Source organism: Trichomycterus rosablanca, chromosome 3, assembly GCF_030014385.1.
Source record: "Trichomycterus rosablanca isolate fTriRos1 chromosome 3, fTriRos1.hap1, whole genome shotgun sequence".
Taxonomy (NCBI): Eukaryota; Metazoa; Chordata; class Actinopteri; order Siluriformes; family Trichomycteridae; genus Trichomycterus; species Trichomycterus rosablanca.
This window is the reverse complement of record NC_085990.1, coordinates 36123299-36148167: the sequence shown is the minus strand read 5'-3', so window position 1 is coordinate 36148167 and position 24869 is coordinate 36123299. Positions and strand designations below refer to the sequence as shown.

Sequence of the window (24869 nt, the reverse complement as noted above, 5' to 3'; positions counted from 1 at the left end):
ATGGGTGATGCACTTATGGCAGAGTTTGGGCCTGCTGCTTCCTTTCTGCGCAAGTCAGACAAGGAGCGTCTGGAGGCCCAGACTCGCCCCTTTGACATGAAGAAGGAGTGCTTTGTGCCGGACCCTGAAGTTGAGTATGTCAAGGCCTCCGTCACCAGCAGAGACGGTGACAAAGTCACTGTCAACACTGAGTTTGGAAAGGTAAAGTACTTGGCCTACACGAAGAAAGAAATATTATAAAAATAAAAGTCAAAAGGCAGTATGTTTGATCTTTTACTGTTCTGAGGTATAACTTTTTCTTTTCCACAGACTGTAACTGTCAAGGAGTGTGATGTTCATCCCCAGAACCCGCCAAAGTTTGATAAAATTGAGGACATGGCGATGTTTACCTTCCTGCATGAGCCTGCTGTGCTGTTTAACCTCAAAGAGCGTTATGCAGCCTGGATGATCTACGTGAGTGAAAAACATGAAAACTGTTATACACATTCATAAACCAGAATTTTTACACAATTGTATCTTTAATTTCCTCTGTCTGTTTGCAGACCTACTCTGGACTCTTCTGTGTGACTGTCAACCCCTATAAATGGCTGCCAGTGTACAACCAAGAAGTTGTCGTTGCTTACAGGGGCAAGAAGAGAACTGAAGCTCCTCCTCACATCTTCTCTATTTCTGATAATGCCTACCAGTACATGCTGGCAGGTACAGTTAAATTTCTGTCATTTTAGTTTGGATATTATGTGTTAGGATGCATGTCAATTTATCTTTGTATTTTTGTTTATACAGACAGAGAAAACCAGTCAGTTCTTATCACGTAAGTATAAAAGTGTCAGTCACATTGATACCATATCATACAGATAAATGGCATTTTAATAATAAAAATGTATCTTCTCTTCTTACTACTAGTGGAGAATCTGGTGCAGGAAAGACTGTAAACACCAAACGTGTCATCCAGTACTTCGCTAGCATTGCTGCAGCACCTGGCAAGAAAGATCCCTCTTTGGAGAAAAAAGTAATTATCGAGTTTATAATCTGTACAATCAATGTTCATCATTTTTTTCCTGACAACAAGAAGCTCAAAACATACAATGATTTTTAGGGAACCCTGGAAGATCAAATCATCCAGTGTAACCCTGCCCTGGAGGCCTTTGGTAATGCCAAGACCATCCGAAATGACAACTCCTCAAGATTTGTAAGTTTACTCAGTAACTGTGTACATATTTAGTTTTCAAAAAATGAAATATGTGCATTTTTAATGATCTTTATGATATGCAGGGTAAATTCATTCGTATCCACTTTGGTGTCAGTGGAAAATTGTCTTCTGCTGATATTGAGACATGTAAGTACAAACTTATTAAGGAACATTTATTTAAAAAAATGAATTTTAGAATTAGAAGTTTAAAAGTACAAACTGACTCATAAAACCTCTTGCAGATCTTCTGGAAAAGTCTCGTGTAACCTATCAGCTTAAGGCTGAGAGAGATTATCACATCTTCTACCAGATCTTGTCTCAGAGGAAACCTGAACTGCTAGGTGAGTCAATGTTCTCTCTACAATAGGTGATATGTCTATATTGAGCTATAATATTGATTTTCCCTGCTCTAACACAAATAAAAACGTATTAGCTAGTGTGGAATTAAGTTGAAATGAATATATAAGAAAGTGGGCTTTGAAGACTTAAAAATAACAAACATGTGTAAACATTTTGTCTCACAGAAATGTTGCTTATTACCAACAACCCTTATGACTACGCCTACATCTCCCAAGGAGAGACTCAAGTGGCTTCAATTAATGATGCTGAAGAATTAATGGCTACTGATGTAAGTGCATAAAAATACAGTACATCCTTATATTTATACTACAGATAATACTACAGAAAATAACATTTATTTAACCAACAGGATGCTTTTGATGTCCTGGGCTTTACCCAAGAGGAAAAGAATGGCATCTACAAGCTGACTGGTGCCATCATGCACTTTGGCAACATGAAGTTTAAGCAGAAGCAGAGAGAGGAGCAGGCTGAGGCTGATGGCACTGAAGGTAAGTGGTATTAGTAGGCTTTGATAAAATTATAATAAGGAACAATTTAAAACTGTCTCCTGAACACTCATTAATAACAACATGTGATCAACAGATGCTGACAAAGTCGCATATCTAATGGGTATGAACTCCGCTGACTTGATTAAGGGTTTGTGCCACCCAAGAGTCAAAGTAGGAAATGAGTGGGTCACGAAGGGACAGAATGTCCAGCAGGTAAAAAAAACTGACTACTTTGTACTTTGTAATCATTTGTTAGTGAAATGTTTTGTTTTTTATTCAAAATTTCACGAAACTATTTTTGTTTTTAAGGTGTACTATGCAATTGGTGCTCTGGCCAAGTCAGTGTATGAAAAAATGTTCTTATGGATGGTTATAAGAATTAACCAATCTCTGGACACCAAGCAGCCCCGTCAGTACTTTATTGGTGTGCTGGATATTGCTGGTTTTGAGATCTTTGATGTATGTATGAACAAATACTATTTTAGTTGTACAAATATTATATTTGTGTGCTTTAGTGCAGTTTAAACATGCTGTATCCATTAACTATGCTGTATTTTCTGCTGTAGTTCAACACTTTTGAACAGATGTGCATCAACTTCACTAATGAGAAGTTGCAGCAGTTCTTCAACCACCACATGTTTGTGCTGGAACAAGAAGAGTACAAGAAAGAGGGCATTGAGTGGGAGTTCATTGACTTTGGCATGGACTTGCAAGCTTGCATTGAGCTTATTGAAAAAGTAAGTACCTGTTATTATAACTAAACCTTAAACACACTTCAGTAAGTAAAAACACAAATAATTTAGAATTCACTATCCATTTATTAACTTGTTCTTTGAATTTCAGCCCATGGGTATCATGTCCATCCTTGAAGAGGAGTGCATGTTCCCCAAGGCCAGTGATGCTACATTCAAAGCTAAGCTTTATGATCATCACTTGGGAAAATCTGCTAACTTCCAGAAGCCCAGGATTGTGAAGGGTAAACCAGAGGCTCACTTTGCCCTGGTTCATTATGCTGGCACTGTCGACTACAACATTAACAACTGGCTGGTAAAGAACAAGGATCCACTCAATGAAACTGTTGTGGGGCTGTACCAGAAGTCATCTCTGAAGCTGTTGTCCTTTTTGTTCGCTGGCTATGCTGGTGCTGACTCAGGTGATAACATTAATACATTAGGAAACTAATAGCACGGTTAGAAGAATAAAACACTTGACATTGAGAATGACGTCAAAAATACTTTATTTCAAACCGCGGCAGAATCTGGTGGAAAAGGTGGCAAAGGTGCCAAAAAGAAGGGTTCTTCATTTCAGACTGTGTCTGCGCTCCACAGGGTGAGTTGTTGACCCCCTACTGAATACTAAACATGTTACTTTTTGGTATGCTAAACATAACTCTTACTTTCATGACCGTTACAGGAAAACTTAAACAAGTTGATGACTAACTTGAAGTCCACACACCCACACTTTGTGCGCTGCCTTATCCCCAATGAGACTAAGACTCCAGGGGCCATGGAAAATCCTCTTGTAATGCACCAGCTGCGCTGTAACGGTGTGCTGGAAGGCATCAGAATCTGTAGAAAGGGTTTCCCCAACAGGATCCTGTATGGTGATTTTAAACAGCGGTGAGTTTTTAAACACTGTTTTTGAAATAAAGTTGTTTGTTTGTTTTTTTTAAGATTTCCAAAATTATTTTCTTATTTTTAGTTACCGTATCTTGAATCCTGCTACTATCCCTGAGGGACAGTTTATTGACAACAAAAAGGGTGCAGAGAAACTACTTGGCTCTCTAGACATTGACCACAATCAGTATAAACTGGGACACACTAAGGTATAAAAATCTATAAACTGTTCATTAAACTAACAATTTCCTTTCTAAGATAAACCATGTTTTATAAAACATGTGTCCTTTTTGTGTAGGTGTTCTTTAAGGCTGGTCTTCTTGGTCAGCTTGAGGAAATGCGAGATGATCGCCTTGCGCTGATTCTTACCGGTATTCAGGCAAGAGCAAGAGGTATTCTTTCGAGAATTGAATTCCAGAAGATTGTAGAAAGGAGGTAAGACTATGACTGTTTTTTTTTTTTATATTGTCATCACTCATTTAAAAAAACATGTTAACTTACTCTTAATTTAATCTGTACAGAGATGCCTTGCTTGTGATTCAGTGGAATGTACGAGCTTTCATGGGTGTCAAGAATTGGCCCTGGATGAAACTCTACTTCAAGATTAAACCTCTGTTAAAGTCAGCTGAGGCTGAGAAGGAAATGGCCAACATGAAGGAAGAATTCCTGAAGCTAAAAGAAGCCTATGCTAAATCTGAAGCCAGAAGAAAGGAGCTTGAAGAAAAAATGGTCACTCTTGTCCAAGAGAAGAATGACCTTCAGCTTCACGTTCAATCTGTATGCTTTCTATCAACAGTGCATATTTTTACTGTTTGTATTTTTACCATCAAATTATGTTTTACCAAGCTTCTAACAACATGTATTATAACACACACAGGAACAAGATAATCTTTCAGATGCTGAGGAGCGATGTGAAGGTCTGATTAAGAATAAGATCCAACTTGAAGCTAAATGCAAAGAGTTGACTGAGAGACTGGAGGATGAAGAGGAAATGAATGCTGAGTTGGTTGCTAAAAAGAGAAAGCTGGAGGATGAATGCTCTGAGCTTAAGAAAGACATTGATGATCTGGAGCTTACTTTAGCCAAAGTGGAGAAAGAGAAGCATGCCACTGAGAACAAGGTATTTCATTTCACAAACATACAATGGTCATTTTATGACTTTTGTTTATTTTGATGGGAGTACTGAAGATGCTTTATTTGTTAGGTTAAAAACCTGACTGAGGAGATGGCAGCTCTGGATGAAATCATTGCTAAGCTAACCAAGGAGAAGAAAGCTCTCCAGGAGGCTCACCAGCAAACACTGGATGATCTGCAGAGTGAAGAGGACAAATGCAACACACTGACCAAAGCCAAAGCTAAGCTGGAGCAGCAAGTTGATGATGTAAGTAACTAAAGGTTTTACAGAAGAATGAACCAGATATTACATGCAGAACTGTCTATAATGGTAATTTATTATGCCTTAGCTTGAGGGATCTCTTGAGCAAGAAAAGAAAATCCGAATGGATCTTGAGCGAGCCAAGAGAAAGCTTGAGGGTGACTTAAAGTTAACCCAAGAGAATATCATGGACCTGGAAAATGACAAGCAGCAAATGGAAGAAAGGCTGAAAAAGTAAGAATACAAATGTTATATTTTATTAATATATTATAATTGAATGTTTGTAATAGCATATAAACACTTTCTTCATTCTACAGAAAAGATTTTGAGATCAGCCAGCTTAATAGCAAGATTGAGGATGAACAAGCATTGGGAGCCCAGCTCCAAAAGAAACTGAAGGAGTTACAGGTAATAAAAATTAAAAAATGAAGTATATTTTTAAAATTACATATTAAGATACTGCAACTTAGGCTTTACAACTTAAGGCTCGTATTGAAGAACTTGAGGAAGAGCTGGAGGCTGAGAGAGCTGCCCGTGCCAAAGTTGAAAAACAACGGGCAGACTTAGCCAGAGAGCTTGAAGAGATCAGTGAGAGGCTTGAGGAGGCTGGTGGTGCAACCGCTGCCCAGATTGAGATGAACAAGAAGAGAGAGGCTGAGTTCCAGAAAGTACGCAGAGAACTTGAAGAGGCCACTCTGCAACACGAGGCCACTGCTGCAACTCTGAGAAAGAAACATGCTGACAGTGTGGCTGACCTGGGAGAGCAGATCGACAACCTTCAGAGGGTAAAGCAGAAGCTTGAGAAGGAAAAGAGTGAACTGAGACTGGAGCTGGATGATGTGGTCTCCAACATGGAACAGATCGTTAAGTCCAAGGTAGAAATAGATTAATATATAAAGGATATACAAACATTTATTTCTTTTAAAAATGCATCAACATATAATGTTACATCTTCCAGACAAACCTGGAGAAAATGTGTAGAACTCTTGAGGATCAGATGAGTGAATTTAGAACCAAAGCTGAAGAAGGCCAGCGTACAATCAATGATTTTTCAATGCAAAAAGCCAAGCTTCAGACTGAAAATGGTAAGTACATAGACAACATTCAAATATCAAATACAATGAATCTGTGAAATGTATCTTAAATGTATCATTTAGGTGAGCTGTCCAGACAGCTGGAAGAAAAGGATTCACTGGTTTCTCAGCTGACCAGAGGAAAACAGTCTCACACTCAGCAGATTGAGGACCTTAAGAGACAGCTAGAGGAGGAAGTCAAGGTATTTCTCAGCATACTAAAACACTTAAAACCAGTTAACTAAACTGTGTGCCAGTTTTATTCCTTTAACATGCTTTTACTTATTTTTAGGCTAAGAATGCTCTGGCCCATGCAGTGCAGTCTGCTCGTCATGATGCTGACCTGCTAAGAGAGCAGTTTGAGGAGGAGCAGGAGGCCAAGGCTGAACTGCAGCGCAGTCTGTCCAAGGCAAATTCTGAGGTTGCTCAGTGGAGAACCAAGTATGAAACTGATGCCATCCAGAGAACAGAAGAGCTGGAGGATGCAAAGTAAGTGTACTGTGAAGGAAATGCATTGGCTGCTAAAGCATGATCTTATAAGTCTAGAAATGTTGGTTCCAAAAAGACACGTTCATAGTGCTGTTGTAAGCATAAATATATAACAATATACAACATACTTTTACCTGGTTTAAATGCATGTTCTGTTTTAACCAAATCAGGAAAAAACTTGTTCAGCGCCTGCAAGAAGCTGAGGAAGCTGTGGAAGCTGTAAATGCCAAGTGCTCCTCACTAGAGAAGACCAAACACAGGTTACAGAATGAGATTGAAGATCTCATGGTTGATGTGGAAAGATCCAATGCTGCTGCTGCTGCTTTGGACAAGAAGCAAAGAAACTTTGACAAGGTATGTATCAAATGAGTACATACATATACAGTATATTTGTTATAACATGAAATGTTCAGTTGAATGATTAATTCAAAACTGGCTAATAAACATAGTTTATATATTTAATGCATTTAGGATCTAGCAACATCAAAACTAAGTCACCAGTCTTAGCTAAATCCAACTGACTACTGTTTTATTGTCCCAAAAAATTAGTAGTTCTCAGATTAAATCAACACTTCTTAACATCCCTTGTTAAGCCCTATAAAATATATATTTTTAAAGTTTGTAATTATTTAACCAAAATTATTTAAAAAATAACTACTGGTATTTTGAAAAACTACAACAGCTTGTTTCATTTTAAAGGTCCTGGCTGAGTGGAAACAAAAGTATGAGGAATCCCAGTCTGAGTTGGAGAGCTCTCAGAAAGAGGCCAGATCTCTGAGCACTGAATTATTTAAGCTGAAGAATTCCTATGAGGAGTCTTTGGACCACCTGGAGACCATGAAGAGGGAGAACAAAAACCTTCAAGGTTGTTGTTATCTGATTTGTATTTCTAATGACTTTCTTCTTTAGATTGTTTTTACTTACCACTTTTTTTTAAACAGAGGAAATTTCTGACCTCACTGAACAACTTGGCGAGGGTGGAAAGAGTATCCATGAACTGGAAAAAGCCAGGAAACAGCTTGAGCAGGAGAAGGCTGAAATCCAATCTGCCTTGGAAGAGGCTGAGGTGAATTGGAATATGTTTAACACAATTTCTATTCAAATGTGTACCTTGTGTGTTAAAACTGAGTTGAAACTAGTTGTTCATAACCCTAATTTTGATCTTTTTAAAATGAAGGGTTCTCTTGAACATGAAGAAGGCAAAATCCTTAGAGCTCAGTTGGAGTTCAACCAGGTGAAGGCTGACATTGAGCGTAAGCTGGCTGAAAAAGATGAGGAGATGGAGCAGGCCAAGAGGAATCAGCAAAGAGTTGTGGACACCCTGCAAAGCTCTCTCGAGTCTGAGACTCGTAGTAGAAATGAAGCTCTCAGGATTAAGAAGAAAATGGAGGGAGATCTGAATGAGCTTGAAATCCAACTGAGTCAGGCCAACAGACAGGCTGCAGAAGCCCAGAAACAACTTAAGAGTATTCATGGACATATGAAGGTAAAAACAATTAAACATTTAAAGAATATATGTACAGTTTGGGCCATGTCTTTATTTAATACTTAATATTTAACTGTAATATTACAGGACGCTCAACTGCAGCTGGATGATGCTCTTCGTGGCAATGATGATCTCAAAGAGAACATTGCTATTGTGGACAGACGTAACAATCTGTTGCAGGCTGAACTGGATGAGCTGAGATCCATGGTAGAGCAGACTGAGAGAGGCCGGAAACTGGCTGAGCAAGAACTGCTTGATGTCAGTGAACGAGTCCAGTTGCTGCACTCTCAGGTATGAAACTGTGGATGAACTATGCAAGAAAATCAATCCATATCCCCATTTCTAAATTAAAAAGTTATGACTTTTATGACTAAAATGTTTTTACACTTCAGAACACCAGTCTGCTAAATCAAAAGAAGAAGCTAGAGAGTGACATTGGCCAGCTTCAGACTGAGGTAGAGGAGTCTGTCCAAGAGTGCAGGAATGCTGAGGAAAAAGCCAAGAAAGCCATCACTGATGCTGCCATGATGGCAGAGGAGCTGAAGAAGGAACAGGACACCAGTGCTCACTTGGAGCGTATGAAGAAGAACATGGAGCAGACCATCAAGGACCTGCAGCACCGTCTGGATGAAGCTGAGCAAATCGCCATGAAGGGTGGCAAGAAGCAGGTTCAGAAGCTAGAGGCCAGGGTATGTTTAATTTTAAAATTTATTTAGGCACATTATAAAGAGGTGGGTGACATTGTTTACATTGGTTATACACTGGCTTAAATTGGTCATGTTTTTAATGGTTCTAGGTCAGAGAGTTGGAAGCTGAAGTGGAGCTGGAACAGAGAAAGGCTGGTGATTCAGTCAAGGGTGTCCGCAAATATGAGCGCCGCATTAAGGAGTTGACCTACCAGGTTTTTTCCATTTTAAACCTAAATTACAATGTACTTACAGAATTACTTAAGACCCAAATGAACACAATTATTTATATTTTTAGACTGAGGAGGATCGTAAGAATCTGGCTCGCCTGCAGGACCTAGTAGACAAACTACAGCTGAAGGTTAAGTCCTACAAAAGAGCTGCAGAGGAGGCTGTAAGTACTTTGATAAACTAACATTAATCATTATTGTGTATTTCATACTTTAATAGGCAAAAGGTAACTTTTGTGTATTTTTAGGAGGAGCAGTCCAATGCCAATCTTGGAAAGTTCCGCAAGCTGCAGCATGAGCTGGATGAAGCCGAGGAAAGGGCTGATATTGCAGAGTCCCAAGTTAACAAGATGAGAGCTAAGAGCCGTGACACTGGTTCTAAGGCAAGTCATTAAGTTACAAATATTTAAACAAGAGCTACAATAAACACTAACTTGTTTTTATTTAATTTACTGTGCTGACAAAATTATTTTTTTCTTTTACAGAAGGGGCATGATGAAGAGTAATCGTAAGACAGAAGACACAAAACGTTTGCAAACTGTCTCTGATATAAAGTTTCCAGCTTGACCGATTCTTGACAATTCTTAAACAAACCTTGCACAAAATGAATGCTTACAATTCCTTCATCTGCAACCCAATAAAAAGTTTAAATCAACATTTACAATTTGTAAGACAATTATTTTTGTGTGAATTTTGTGTGTTTTATTTGTATGACCATGTAAAAATAACCTGCCTTCTTAACAAACTACATAAAATACTCCTTATTTCATGTAAGACTTAGTAAAACACCTGGATAACAAACAAACTGATTGAAAACTACACCAGCTTTACAAGTCAAATTAGGAGTAAAACTGCAGATGGTTTACATTAAATTTGATGTTTTCAATGGCGCTTCTCATAAAACTGGCTCTTAAAAATTACACTGCCTTCGAAATACTGGCTTACATGACAATGACAAAGAAATACTGAAGGGGAAATGAGGTGCTCTCCAACCTTTTGTTCATGACAGATGCAAGATCTTCCTAATAATAGTGTGGTGTTAGACAAAGGAAGGCTCAAGTTACAGCTTTCAACAAGGAAAGGGCAAGCTATATGTTTCCTTCAGCCCCTGCTCCGTATGACGATAATCCAGGTCAACCAAACAGCTGAGAATGAGACTCCAGAAAGAATGTAAAGCCTAGAATAGATTGTTAAAGTGCTAAGACTATGTAAGGTGTTTGATGAAAGGGAGCAAGTCAACTAAGGAACAAAGGATCAGAGCAGCCTGACCTACCACAAAGGTCCATTGGTGATAGATGACAGGTCAGTTACAAATCATGTGACAATAGCGATAATAGTGCAAGAGTATCCTCAAGCTCAGCAAGATCTAGGATGGTTATTTACAATTTCTATTACTATATACATTTTGCTTGAAAAAATAATCCATGTTTAGCACATTTACATCAACTAAAAGAAGTCTATATATTGCACTTTTTATGAAGTTATTGTCGCACTTATAAGATTTGCCTAGCCCGATAAAACTCCAGCAAGGTCATTAAAGAAATGTGGAAATTTATATATATATATATATATATATATATAATAGTTGTTTTTTTTTTACATTTTTGCAGGGCACTATATGTCAAACTTTAAACCCCATTTCCGGATAAGTTGTGACACTTTCTAAAAATGTCATAAAACTGAAATCTGTAATTTGTTAATTTATTTAAACCTTTATTCATCAAACACAAGGAGAAAGAAAATGTTTTCAGTGTGTTCAATGACAAGATTCATTCTATTTGTTAAATATAAACAAATTTAGAAATTGATCCCTGCAACACACACAAAAAGTTAGGACGTTAGTCATTACACTTTTTAAATTTTTTGGGGACTGAATATACTAAATGCTGCAGTTGTGCAAGACTTTAGCTCCTTAACTATCCGTAGCCATCATTGTCTGATTCTCCTCTTCATGATGCACCATACATTTCCAACAGGAGACAGATTTGGACGACAGGCAGCTCAAAGCCATCCTGTTGCAACCCATGCGTAACGAAGCCTGACATTGTCTTGCTGAAGTAATCATGGTACCTTAACATATATGCAAGTAACCAATGCCAGTGGCACTGATGCACCTCCATACAATGGCATTAACCTGGATAAAAATGGCATCTTGACGGCAGCGTATGTTAAAGTACCAATATAAGCCTTAATCAGTGGCCATCAATGGTACCTTCAGATCACCCATGCCATGAGTACTAATGCACTCCATGTCATTACAAATGTTGGTTTTGCACTTTTCATTGGTAACAGTCTGGTCTTTTTTTTATTTTTGGCACATATAATCTGAAGTCTGTTTTTCCCAAAAACAGGCTGAAACAGTCTTTGACTGACCTCACCTGTTAACCAGGTAAACTGCTAATTGTAGAACCTTCCAGAACAGTGTGTGTTGCAGGCGTCATATTTCTGTTTTTTTTATATTTACAAAATACAATTAGGTTTGTCAGTAAAAACACTGAAAATATTTTCGTTGTACTTTTATATTAGTTAAATAAAACATTAAAGCATTTTAACAAAACACAGTTTTTAATTTTTATTGCATTTTTTAGAAAGTGTCCTAACTTTTCTGGAAATGGGGTTGTACATTAATAACATGTAAAATAAAAGAAAAAAGAAAAAGAAAAAGGTATAAAGAAAGCTTTTAATCATCTATACTTTCTTCCTGGGTTGGCCAAACAAAGTAGCCTAGGAGAAAGTTGCATTGACTACATTGATATTTTTAATAGTCACACACAAGTTAGCAAAAAGATGAAAAATGAGAAAGCTATTTTATGAAAAAAGAGTGAGCTCTTTAATAAATAAAATACTTACATTTTGCCCACTGCTATACTGTTTAACAGTACTACTACTACTAATTAAGGTAATGCAAAACTAATTAGTTATAGACACATTAAAAATCCAAACTAATATAGTTCAGTATTGACTTATTGATGATACTCCTTTCAACAAAGGTAGTAAAGAAACACACACGCTATACACAGATGTGTATGTGGCAAAATATGCATGCACGTGTGTGCATGCATGTGTGTGTGTATGTGTGTATGTGAGTGCACGATCTTCAGATAAAGATAGCTCCATTCTTGTTTAGACTTTTTTTACATTTTGGTAATGCCCTCCACCTGCTCTGGCACTGCCTCTATAAACCTATTCAGTTTTCCAAAATGGGATACAAGCAACACATGTCTGACCAAATACAGCATGTTAACGTCACCACCATCTTCATTTCCCATCTACTTGATTCCTATATAAGAGACAGTGGAGAAGGCTCAATCCACATGCCCCACAGCACGTCAAGGTAAGCTATTGTTTGATAGCAATGATAATAACTAATTAATAACTAATGCTCTTGGTAATATATAGCATAAATGAAGAATGCTAGAAATTACAATTTACTCCACTGCATAACAATAATAATATAGCACATGTATGCAAAATTAACAAGTTGCCTATTTTTAAAAGTCTGTTTCAGGTCTAGGACAATACATTTTATCAAGGTTACTGGCAGAAAACGTAAGTATTAGATCTCTGTATATCAACATTAAGTCATATGTGCTCTGTTTTATAGTTGTGTAATGACTGAAAAGCAAAATAACTTTCACACCTTCAACAGGAAATTTTATCATAAAGCCACTTCATGGTTTGTGTTCTAATAAAGCATGACTTTTTACTCATTAGCACTACATACAAAATTACATAGTTTACATACAAAATTGGCTATACATGTACAGGATGAGTATTAGTCAAGCAAAAAAAGGAGACTCGGCAAGTAGGTGAAAAATGACGGTGACTGAATTGAAAGTAAAATTGAAAAATGTTTAGGCGGCTGTCATTTACTAAGGTAATGAAATAAAAATTTAAATATCAAAAACAAAACAATTTAAGTTAAATAAATAAAACACAAAAAGTTATGAAAATAAAGTTTGGCATAAATATCATTAAATTCAATTTACAGATATTCAATATTGTTACCTAAATATGCTTTTAGTCTTTGTAAAAGATGGGTGATGCACTTATGGCAGAGTTTGGGCCTGCTGCCTCCTTCTTGCGAAAGTCAGACAAGGAGCGTCTGGAGGCCCAGACTCGCCCCTTTGACATGAAGAAGGAGTGCTTTGTGCCGGACCCTGAAGTTGAGTATGTCAAGGCCTCCGTCACCAGCAGAGACGGTGACAAAGTCACTGTCAACACTGAGTTTGGAAAGGTAAAGTACTTGGCCTACACGAAGAAAGAAATATTATAAAAATAAAAGTCAAAAGGCAGTATGTTTGATCTTTTACTGTTCTGAGGTATAACTTTTTCTTTTCCACAGACTGTAACTGTCAAGGAGTGTGATGTTCATCCCCAGAACCCGCCAAAGTTTGATAAAATTGAGGACATGGCGATGTTTACCTTCCTGCATGAGCCTGCTGTGCTGTTTAACCTCAAAGAGCGTTATGCAGCCTGGATGATCTACGTGAGTGAAAAACATGAAAACTGTTATACACATTCATAAACCAGAATTTTTACACAATTGTATCTTTAATTTCCTCTGTCTGTTTGCAGACCTACTCTGGACTCTTCTGTGTGACTGTCAACCCCTATAAATGGCTGCCAGTGTACAACCAAGAAGTTGTCGTTGCTTACAGGGGCAAGAAGAGAACTGAAGCTCCTCCTCACATCTTCTCTATTTCTGATAATGCCTACCAGTACATGCTGGCAGGTACAGTTAAATTTCTGTCATTTTAGTTTGGATATTATGTGTTAGGATGCATGTCAATTTATCTTCGTATTTTTGTTTATACAGACAGAGAAAACCAGTCAGTTCTTATCACGTAAGTATAAAAGTGTCAGTCACATTGATACCATATCATACAGATAAATGGCATTTTAATAATAAAAATGTATCTTCTCTTCTTACTACTAGTGGAGAATCTGGTGCAGGAAAGACTGTAAACACCAAACGTGTCATCCAGTACTTCGCTAGCATTGCTGCAGCACCTGGCAAGAAAGATCCCTCTTTGGAGAAAAAAGTAATTATCGAGTTTATAATCTGTACAATCAATGTTCATCCTTTTTTTCCTGACAACAAGAAGCTCAAAACATACAATGATTTTTAGGGAACCCTGGAAGATCAAATCATCCAGTGTAACCCTGCCCTGGAGGCCTTTGGTAATGCCAAGACCATCCGAAATGACAACTCCTCAAGATTTGTAAGTTTACTCAGTAACTGTGTACATATTTAGTTTTCAAAAAATGAAATATGTGCATTTTTAATGATCTTTATGATATGCAGGGTAAATTCATTCGTATCCACTTTGGTGTGAGTGGAAAATTGTCTTCTGCTGATATTGAGACATGTAAGTACAAACTTATTAAGGAACATTTATTTAAAAAAATGAATTTTAGAATTAGAAGTTTAAAAGTACAAACTGACTCATAAAACCTCTTGCAGATCTTCTGGAAAAGTCTCGTGTAACCTATCAGCTTAAGGCTGAGAGAGATTATCACATCTTCTACCAGATCTTGTCTCAGAGGAAACCTGAACTGCTAGGTGAGTCAATGTTCTCTTTAAAATAGGTGATATGTCAACATTGTGAATGTATGAGCTATAATACTGATTTTCCCTGCTCTAACACACACAATTCCATAACAGCTAATATGTTATTAAGTTAAATGAGTATATAAACAAGTGGGCTTTGGAGACTCAAAAATGCGTAAATATTTTGTCTTACAGAAATGTTGCTTATTACCAACAACCCTTATGACTACGCCTACATCTCCCAAGGAGAGACTCAAGTGACCTCAATTAATGATGCTGAAGAATTAATGGCTACTGATGTAGGTGTATTTTATAAGAATTTTTAAATACAAAACACAAAAAAATAACATTTAACTTGCCAACAGGATGCTTTTGATGTCCTGGGCTTTACCCAAGAGGAAAAGAATGGCATCTACAAGCTGACTGGTGCCATCATGCACTTTGGCAACATGAAGTTTAAGCAGAAGCAGAGAGAGGAGCAGGCTGAGGCTGATGGCACTGAAGGTAAGTGGTATTAGTAGGCTTTGATAAAATTAAAATAAGGAACAATTTAAAACTGTCTCCTGAACACTCATTAATAACAACATGTGATCAACAGATGCTGACAAAGTCGCATATCTAATGGGTCTGAACTCCGCTGACTTGATTAAGGGTTTGTGCCACCCAAGAGTCAAAGTAGGAAATGAGTGGGTCACCAAGGGACAGAATGTCCAGCAGGTAAATACACAGACAACTTTGTAAATTCGTTGTGTGTGTTTAAACTATATTTCGGAGTATTTTTTTTTCTGTTTTTAAGGTGTACTATTCAGTTGGTGCTCTGGCCAAGTCAGTGTACGAGAAGATGTTTCTTTGGATGGTTGTAAGAATCAACCAATCTCTGGACACCAGGCAGCCCCGTCAGTACTTTATTGGTGTGCTGGATATTGCTGGTTTTGAGATCTTTGATGTAGGTGTTAAATACTTTTTTGTTTTATTTTATGGCATTTTGGTGTGCTTTACTAAGTAATCAATGTTAGCAATGCTGTATTTGTTGTAGTTCAACACTTTTGAACAGCTGTGCATCAACTTCACTAATGAGAAGTTACAGCAGTTCTTCAACCACCACATGTTTGTGCTGGAACAAGAAGAGTACAAGAAAGAGGGCATTGAGTGGGAGTTCATTGACTTCGGCATGGACTTGCAGGCTTGCATTGAGCTTATTGAAAAAGTAAGTAAATGTTAAGAAGAAGAAAGAAAAACAGCAAAAAACAATAAAAACTATGTGCAATCAATTAACGCATTATAAATATTATTTTGAATTTCAGCCCATGGGTATCATGTCCATCCTTGAAGAGGAGTGCATGTTCCCCAAGGCCAGTGATGCCACATTTAAAGCTAAGCTTTATGACAACCACTTGGGGAAATCGGGAAACTTTCAGAAGCCCAGGATTGTGAAGGGTAAACCAGAGGCTCACTTTGCCTTGGTCCATTATGCTGGTACTGTCGACTACAACATTAACAACTGGCTGGTTAAGAACAAGGATCCCCTCAATGAAACAGTGGTGGGGCTTTTACAAAAGTCCACTCTTAAGATGTTAGGAACTCTGTTTGCTGGCTATGCTGGTGCTGACTCAGGTGAAAGCATTAATACATTTGGAAACTGATATCAGTGTGCAAAGGTAATTATATTTAACATTTCTAATGGCATTACAACTGCTTTATTTTAAACCGCAGCAGAATCTGGTGGAAAGGGTGGCAAAGGTGCCAAAAAGAAGGGTTCTTCATTCCAGACTGTGTCTGCGCTCCACAGGGTAAGTTGTTGACCCATATTTACTAAATATGAAACTTTTTGTATAATTAAATATAACATCACTTTCATGACCTTTACAGGAAAACTTAAATAAGTTGATGACTAACTTGAAGTCCACACACCCACACTTTGTGCGCTGCCTTATCCCCAATGAGACTAAGACTCCAGGGGCCATGGAAAATCCTCTTGTAATGCACCAGCTGCGCTGTAACGGTGTGCTGGAAGGCATCAGAATCTGTAGAAAGGGTTTTCCCAACAGGATCCTGTATGGTGATTTTAAACAGCGGTGAGATTTAATTAAATTTTTTTATTGTCTTAAAAAAAACTTTTATAAATGTAAGCAATCTGATTTTTTTTTCCAAATTTCAGTTACCGTATCTTGAATCCTGCTGCCATACCTGAGGGACAGTTTATTGACAACAAAAAGGGTGCAGAGAAACTACTCGGCTCTTTGGACATTGACCACAATCAGTATAAACTGGGCCATACTAAGGTCTGGGGGATCTATGAGCTCTACATCTAATAAACAACTTTTACTGCTTCTCTCAGACAGATCTCATACATGTGCTCTTCACTGTGTAGGTGTTTTTCAAAGCTGGCCTTCTTGGTCAACTGGAAGAGATGCGAGATGACCGCCTTGCCCTCATCCTTACTGGTATTCAGGCCAGGGCTCGTGGCCTACTTTCAAGAATTGAATTCCAGAAGATTGTAGAAAGAAGGTGGGGCTACACCCGACTTATAAAAATGTTTTTTTAACTCTTTTTTTCCGAAAAGCTAAATACTCTGAATTATGAATTACTTTTGCAGGGATGCCTTATTGGTAATACAATGGAACGTACGAGCCTTCATGGGTGTTAAGAATTGGCCCTGGATGAAGGTCTACTTCAAAATCAAACCTCTGTTGAAGTCAGCCGAGGCTGAGAAAGAAATGGCCAACATGAAGGAAGAATTCCTGAAGCTAAAAGAAGCCTATGCTAAATCTGAAGCCCGAAGAAAGGAGCTTGAAGAAAAAATGGTCACTCTTGTCCAAGAGAAGAATGACCTTCAGCTTCACGTTCAATCTGTATGTTTTCTATTAACAGTGCATATTTTGATTAATTTTCATCATCAAATTATGTTTTACCAAGCTTCTAACAACATGTATTATAACACACACAGGAACAAGATAATCTTTCAGATGCTGAGGAGCGATGTGAAGGTCTGATTAAGAATAAGATCCAACTTGAAGCTAAATGCAAAGAGTTGACTGAGAGACTGGAGGATGAAGAGGAAATGAATGCTGATTTGGTTGCTAAAAAGAGAAAGCTGGAGGATGAATGCTCTGAGCTTAAGAAAGACATTGATGATCTGGAGCTTACTCTAGCCAAAGTGGAGAAAGAGAAGCATGCCACTGAGAACAAGGTATTTCATTTCACAAACATACAATGGTCATTTTATGACTTTTGTTTATTTTGATGGGAGTACTGAAGATGCTTTATTTGTTAGGTTAAAAACCTGACTGAGGAGATGGCAGCTCTGGATGAAATCATTGCTAAGCTAACCAAGGAGAAGAAAGCTCTCCAGGAGGCTCACCAGCAAACACTGGATGATCTGCAGAGTGAAGAGGACAAATGCAACACACTGACCAAAGCCAAAGCTAAGCTGGAGCAGCAAGTTGATGATGTAAGTAACTAAAGGTTTTACAGAAGAATGAACCAGATATTACATGCAGAACTGTCTATAATGGTAATTTATTATGCCTTAGCTTGAGGGATCTCTTGAGCAAGAAAAGAAAATCCGAATGGATCTTGAGCGAGCCAAGAGAAAGCTTGAGGGTGACTTAAAGTTAACCCAAGAGAATATCATGGACCTGGAAAATGACAAGCAGCAAATGGAAGAAAGGCTGAAAAAGTAAGAATACAAATGTTATATTTTATTAATATATTATAATTGAATGTTTGTAATAGCATATAAACACTTTCTTCATTCTACAGAAAAGATTTTGAGATCAGCCAGCTTAATAGCAAGATTGAGGATGAACAAGCATTGGGAGCCCAACTCCAGAAGAAACTGAAGGAGTTACAGGTAATAAAAATTAAAAAATGAAGTATATTTTTAAAATTACATATTAAGATACTGCAACTTAGGCTTACAACTTAAGGCTCGTATTGAAGAACTTGAAGAAGAGTTGGAGGCTGAGAGAGCTGCCCGTGCCAAAGTTGAAAAACAACGGGCAGACTTATCCAGAGAGCTTGAAGAGATCAGTGAGAGGCTTGAGGAGGCTGGTGGTGCAACCGCTGCCCAGATTGAGATGAACAAGAAGAGAGAGGCTGAGTTCCAGAAAGTACGCAGAGACCTTGAAGAGGCCACTCTGCAACACGAGGCCACTGCTGCAACTCTGAGAAAGAAACACGCTGACAGTGTGGCTGACCTGGGAGAGCAGATCGACAACCTTCAGAGGGTAAAGCAGAAGCTTGAGAAGGAAAAGAGTGAACTGAGACTAGAGCTGGATGATGTGGTCTCCAACATGGAACAGATTGTTAAGGCCAAGGTAAAAATAGATGAATATGTCTATAATTATTTTATGTGATAATAATAAATTATATCTATATTTTTTAAATTTCATTGTAAATATCAAAGTTCACAACGACATGATTTGACAAATTTGGTTTGAGCAAGTGGCTAGCACAGATCCCGAAATTCAAGCCAATCAAACACATCTGAAATGAATTAGAATGCAGAATGCCAGCCAGAACTTTGTGAACATCCTTCGTAATTGCCACAAATTCTTACAAAAAGCCTTTCCAGAAAAGTGGAAAATTTTATAGCTGCATAGGTCAATAGAATTAATGCCCATAAGATGTCTAACAAGTCAAGTGTACACATACTTTTGGTTATAAAATGTTTATATTTCTTTATGAAATTCCATTGCATCAACATATAATGTAAAATCTTCCAGGCAAACCTGGAGAAAATGTGTAGAACTCTTGAGGATCAGATGAGTGAATTTAGAACCAAAGCTGAAGAAGGCCAGCGTACAATCAATGATTTTTCAATGCAGAAAGCCAAGCTTCAGACTGAAAATGGTAAGTACATGAACAACCTTTCAATAAAAATACAATGAATCTTTAACATTTATATTTTATCTTCACTTTCTTGAATTTTAGGTGAGCTGTCCAGACAGCTGGAAGAAAAGGATTCACTGGTCTCTCAACTGACCAGAGGAAAACAGTCTCACACTCAGCAGATTGAGGACCTTAAGAGACAACTGGAGGAGGAAGTCAAGGTATTTCTTAACAGTTTTCTCAAGAATTATTAACAGTTAATAATTATTAACTGTAGTTATTTTATGATTATTATAGTTATTTGTAATTATTTGTAAATATTTTTCAGAGTTTTTCCTGACTTATTATTATTATACATTGTTCTTCTTATTGTCTGTCTTTTGTACTGAGTGCTGTACTATCCCTTCGCTTCTGCAACAATGTGAATTTCCCCACTGTGGGACTATAAGGATTATCTTATCTTATCTTAAAACAATTTGCCAATATTATTAATAATATCTTTTAAACTTGTTTTCAGGCCAAGAATGCTCTGGCCCATGCAGTGCAGTCTGCTCGCCATGATGCTGACCTGCTAAGAGAGCAGTATGAGGAGGAGCAAGAAGCCAAGGCTGAACTGCAGCGCAGTCTGTCCAAGGCAAATTCTGAGGTGGCTCAGTGGAGAACCAAGTATGAAACTGATGCCATCCAGAGAACAGAAGAGCTGGAGGATGCAAAGTAAGTGTACATTGACTGGCTGAATAAATTATAATAATATTAGTCTAGGTCATATATGTCTGGACTATAATATCTCAAACATCATATTTTTATTTTACTTTAATTAGGAAAAAACTTGCTCAGCGTCTACAAGAAGCAGAAGAAGCTGTGGAAGCTGTAAATGCCAAGTGCTCCTCCCTGGAGAAGACAAAACACAGACTGCAAAATGAGATTGAAGATCTCATGGTTGATGTGGAAAGATCCAGTGCTGCTGCTGCTGCTCTGGACAAAAAGCAAAGAAACTTTGATAAGGTAGCTATTAACATAGCATATATTATCAACTGGTATTGACTAAATAGTCAATCATTTTTGGTAATACATATTGATTTATCAACACTCTCCACATAAGTAAAATGTCCTTATTGTCTTTCATATGCATGATAAAATAAAAACGTTATCCTTTAATGAAAAGTTTTATTTGCTCAATTTTAAATTTTCAAGGTCCTGGCTGAGTGGAAACAAAAGTATGAGGAGTCCCAGTCTGAGTTGGAGAGCTCTCAGAAAGAGGCCAGATCTTTAAGCACTGAACTATTCAAACTGAAGAATTCCTATGAGGAGTCTTTGGACCACCTAGAGACCATGAAGAGGGAAAACAAAAACCTCCAAGGTTACTATTATCTATTCTGTTTCCCCAAACAACAATACTTTCTTAAAAGTCTGTGATTATCTCATTAGCTGTTTCTTATTTAACAGAGGAAATTTCTGACCTTACTGAGCAACTTGGTGAAAGTGGAAAGAGTATCCATGAACTGGAAAAAGCAAGGAAACAGCTGGAGCAGGAGAAGACTGAGATCCAGTCCGCCTTGGAAGAAGCTGAGGTATGTCCTAAAATGAGAAAAATACAAATAAATAAAATGGTACATTGCAAGGGCATGTATTCCTATACCATGTAGAGTGTATCAACCAAATAATATTGCTGAAAATAAAGACTATAGAGTAATGAACAGTTATTCTTAAATATTTTATTTTTACATTTTAAAGGGATCACTTGAACATGAAGAAGGCAAAATCCTTAGAGCTCAGCTGGAGTTCAACCAGGTGAAGGCTGACATTGAGCGTAAGCTGGCTGAAAAAGATGAGGAGATGGAGCAGGCCAAGAGGAATCAGCAAAGAGTTGTGGACACCCTGCAAAGCTCTCTCGAGTCTGAGACACGCAGCAGAAATGAAGCTCTCAGGATTAAGAAGAAAATGGAGGGAGATCTTAATGAGATGGAGATCCAGCTCAGCCAAGCTAACAGGCAGGCTGCAGAAGCTCAAAAACAACTTAAGTCTATTCATGGACATATGAAGGTAAGGACAATTTTTTTTAACAACTACATAGTGGCAATTTGGACTGAACCCTGTTTCACAGCTAAATAATTAATTCTAAAACCAAAATGTTACAGGATGCTCAACTGCAGCTGGATGATGCTCTTCGTGGCAATGATGATCTCAAAGAGAACATCGCTATTGTGGAGAGACGTAACAATCTGTTGCAGGCTGAACTGGATGAGCTGAGATCCCTGGTGGAGCAGACTGAGAGAGGCCGGAAACTGGCTGAGCAAGAGCTGCTGGATGTCAGTGAGAGGGTTCAGCTACTGCACTCTCAGGTACAAAATTTGTATATACAGTGTATCACAAAAGTGAGTACACCCCTCACATTTCTGCAGATATTTAAGTATATCTTTTCATGGGACAACACTGACAAAATGACACTTTGACACAATGAAAAGTAGTCTGTGTGCAGCTTATATAACAGTGTAAATTTATTCTTCCCTCAAAATAACTCAATATACAGCCATTAATGTCTAAACCACCGGCAACAAAAGTGAGTACACCCCTTAGTGAAAGTTCCTGAAGTGTCAATATTTTGTGTGGCCACCATTATTTCCCAGAACTGCCTTAACTCTCCTGGGCATGGAGTTTACCAGAGCTTCACAGGTTGCCACTGGAATGCTTTTCCACTCCTCCATGACGACATCACGGAGCTGGCGGATATTCGAGACTTTGCGCTCCTCCACCTTCCGCTTGAGGATGCCCCAAAGATGTTCTATTGGGTTTAGGTCTGGAGACATGCTTGGCCAGTCCATCACCTTTACCCTCAGCCTCTTCAATAAAGCAGTGGTCGTCTTAGAGGTGTGTTTGGGGTCATTATCATGCTGGAACACTGCCCTGCGACCCAGTTTCCGGAGGGAGGGGATCATGCTCTGCTTCAGTATTTCACAGTACATATTGGAGTTCATGTGTCCCTCAATGAAATGTAACTCCCCAACACCTGCTGCACTCATGCAGCCCCAGACCATGGCATTCCCACCACCATGCTTGACTGTAGGCATGACACACTTATCTTTGTACTCCTCACCTGATTGCCGCCACACATGCTTGAGACCATCTGAACCAAACAAATTAATCATCAGACCATAGGACATGGTTCCAGTAATCCATGTCCTTTGTTGACATGTCTTCAGCAAACTGTTTGAGGGCTTTCTTGTGTAGAGACTTCAGAAGAGGCTTCCTTCTGGGGTGACAGCCATGCAGACCAATTTGATGTAGTGTGCGGCGTATGGTCTGAGCACTGACAGGCTGACCCCCCACCTTTTCAATCTCTGCAGCAATGCTGACAGCACTCCTGCGCCTATCTTTCAAAGACAGCAGTTGGATGTGACGCTGAGCACGTGCACTCAGCTTCTTTGGACGACCAACGCGAGGTCTGTTCTGAGTGGACCCTGCTCTTTTAAAACGCTGGATGATCTTGGCCACTGTGCTGCAGCTCAGTTTCAGGGTGTTGGCAATCTTCTTGTAGCCTTGGCCATCTTCATGTAGCGCAACAATTCGTCTTTTAAGATCCTCAGAGAGTTCTTTGCCATGAGGTGCCATGTTGGAACTTTCAGTGACCAGTATGAGAGAGTGTGAGAGCTGAACTACTAAATTGAACACACCTGCTCCCTATGCACACCTGAGACCTAGTAACACTAACAAATCACATGACATTTTGGAGGGAAAATGACAAGCAGTGCTCAATTCGGACATTTAGGGGTGTAGTCTCTTAGGGGTGTACTCACTTTTGTTGCCGGTGGTTTAGACATTAATGGCTGTATATTGAGTTATTTTGAGGGAAGAATAAATTTACACTGTTATATAAGCTGCACACAGACTACTTTTCATTGTGTCAAAGTGTCATTTTGTCAGTGTTGTCCCATGAAAAGATATACTTAAATATCTGCAGAAATGTGAGGGGTGTACTCACTTCTGTGATACACTGTATATATATATATATATATATATATATAAAAAAAGCACTGACTTAAAAACAGATTAAATAGTCTCTGAATGTCAAGTCATTTTTATACTTCAGAATACCAGTCTGCTGAATCAAAAGAAGAAGCTAGAGAGTGACATTGGTCAGCTTCAGACTGAGGTAGAGGAGTCTGTCCAAGAGTGCAGGAATGCTGAGGAAAAAGCCAAGAAAGCCATCACTGATGCTGCCATGATGGCAGAGGAGCTGAAGAAGGAACAGGACACCAGTGCTCACTTGGAGCGTATGAAGAAGAACATGGAGCAGACCATCAAGGACCTGCAGCACCGTTTGGATGAAGCTGAGCAAATTGCCATGAAGGGTGGCAAGAAGCAGGTCCAGAAACTAGAGGCCAGGGTATATATATATTTTTTACTTTTATTCATCATCATTTATTAAATGCAAATGATATATTTTACAAAATTGTTTAATTTTTCTCCAAAAACATTTTAGGTCAGAGAGCTTGAAACTGAAGTGGAGATGGAACAGAGGAAAGCCAGTGACTCAGTCAAGGGTGTTCGCAAATATGAACGCCGCATTAAAGAGCTGACCTACCAGGTTTTTTTTCTTTGAGTGCAATCTGTATCAACTAAAAACACAATGAAAATATGAATTGACCACCAAAATTAAAATATTCTTGTCATGTGTTTGTTTGTAGACTGAGGAGGATCGTAAGAATCTGGCACGTCTGCAGGACCTAGTAGACAAACTACAGCTGAAGGTTAAGTCCTACAAAAGAGCTGCAGAGGAGGCTGTAAGTATTGTAACGAACTCATGTAACACAAATTGTTTTCTTTATTGTCCTCTCATTTTTATAAATGTGTTCTTATTTTTAGGAGGAGCAGGCCAATGCCAATCTTGGAAAGTTCCGCAAGCTGCAGCATGAGCTGGATGAAGCAGAGGAAAGGGCTGATATTGCAGAGTCCCAGGTTAACAAGCTGAGAGCTAAGAGCCGTGACACTGGTTCTAAGGCAAGTAGTGAAGTTATCATTTTTAAAACTTACTTGCTTAATTTACAAAACAATTGGTCATGATGGATTTTCTTTTTTTGCAACAGAAAGGACATGATGAGGAGTGAAGTTACTCAAAGAGGTCTTCATAAAATGCTTGTCCAATTTTTCTCTAATGTAGAATAAAAATAAAGCTGAAGAACTGAAAATGTAAATTGTTGTTTTTTCTTTTCTTCTAATACACTCTGTGTAAAGCAAAACTGCCTCCATCATACTAGCCCAATTGGGAAAAACCCGTTAAATACTGGTTTTCACTGAGATTTTGCTTGCTGTCTAATTGGTTTTAAATGGTATGGTGTCTGTGCCTCTATCTTTTTTCAGTCAACTTAGATGTCATTTTTTCTTTTTCTATTACGGAGTAACCACGCTGGATAGGCAAGCTGAAATCAGAGGTGGCGTGACCACACCCTTTTAATGGAGACCCACAAACAGACTAATCCAAGCTGCTCCTCT

General features: G+C 38.3%; 1 pseudogene; it reads left to right on the top strand.

The window, feature by feature from the left end:
* Positions 1 to 24571, top strand: LOC134310665 (uncharacterized; annotated as a pseudogene).
* The last annotated feature ends 298 nt before the right edge of the window (positions 24572 to 24869 follow it).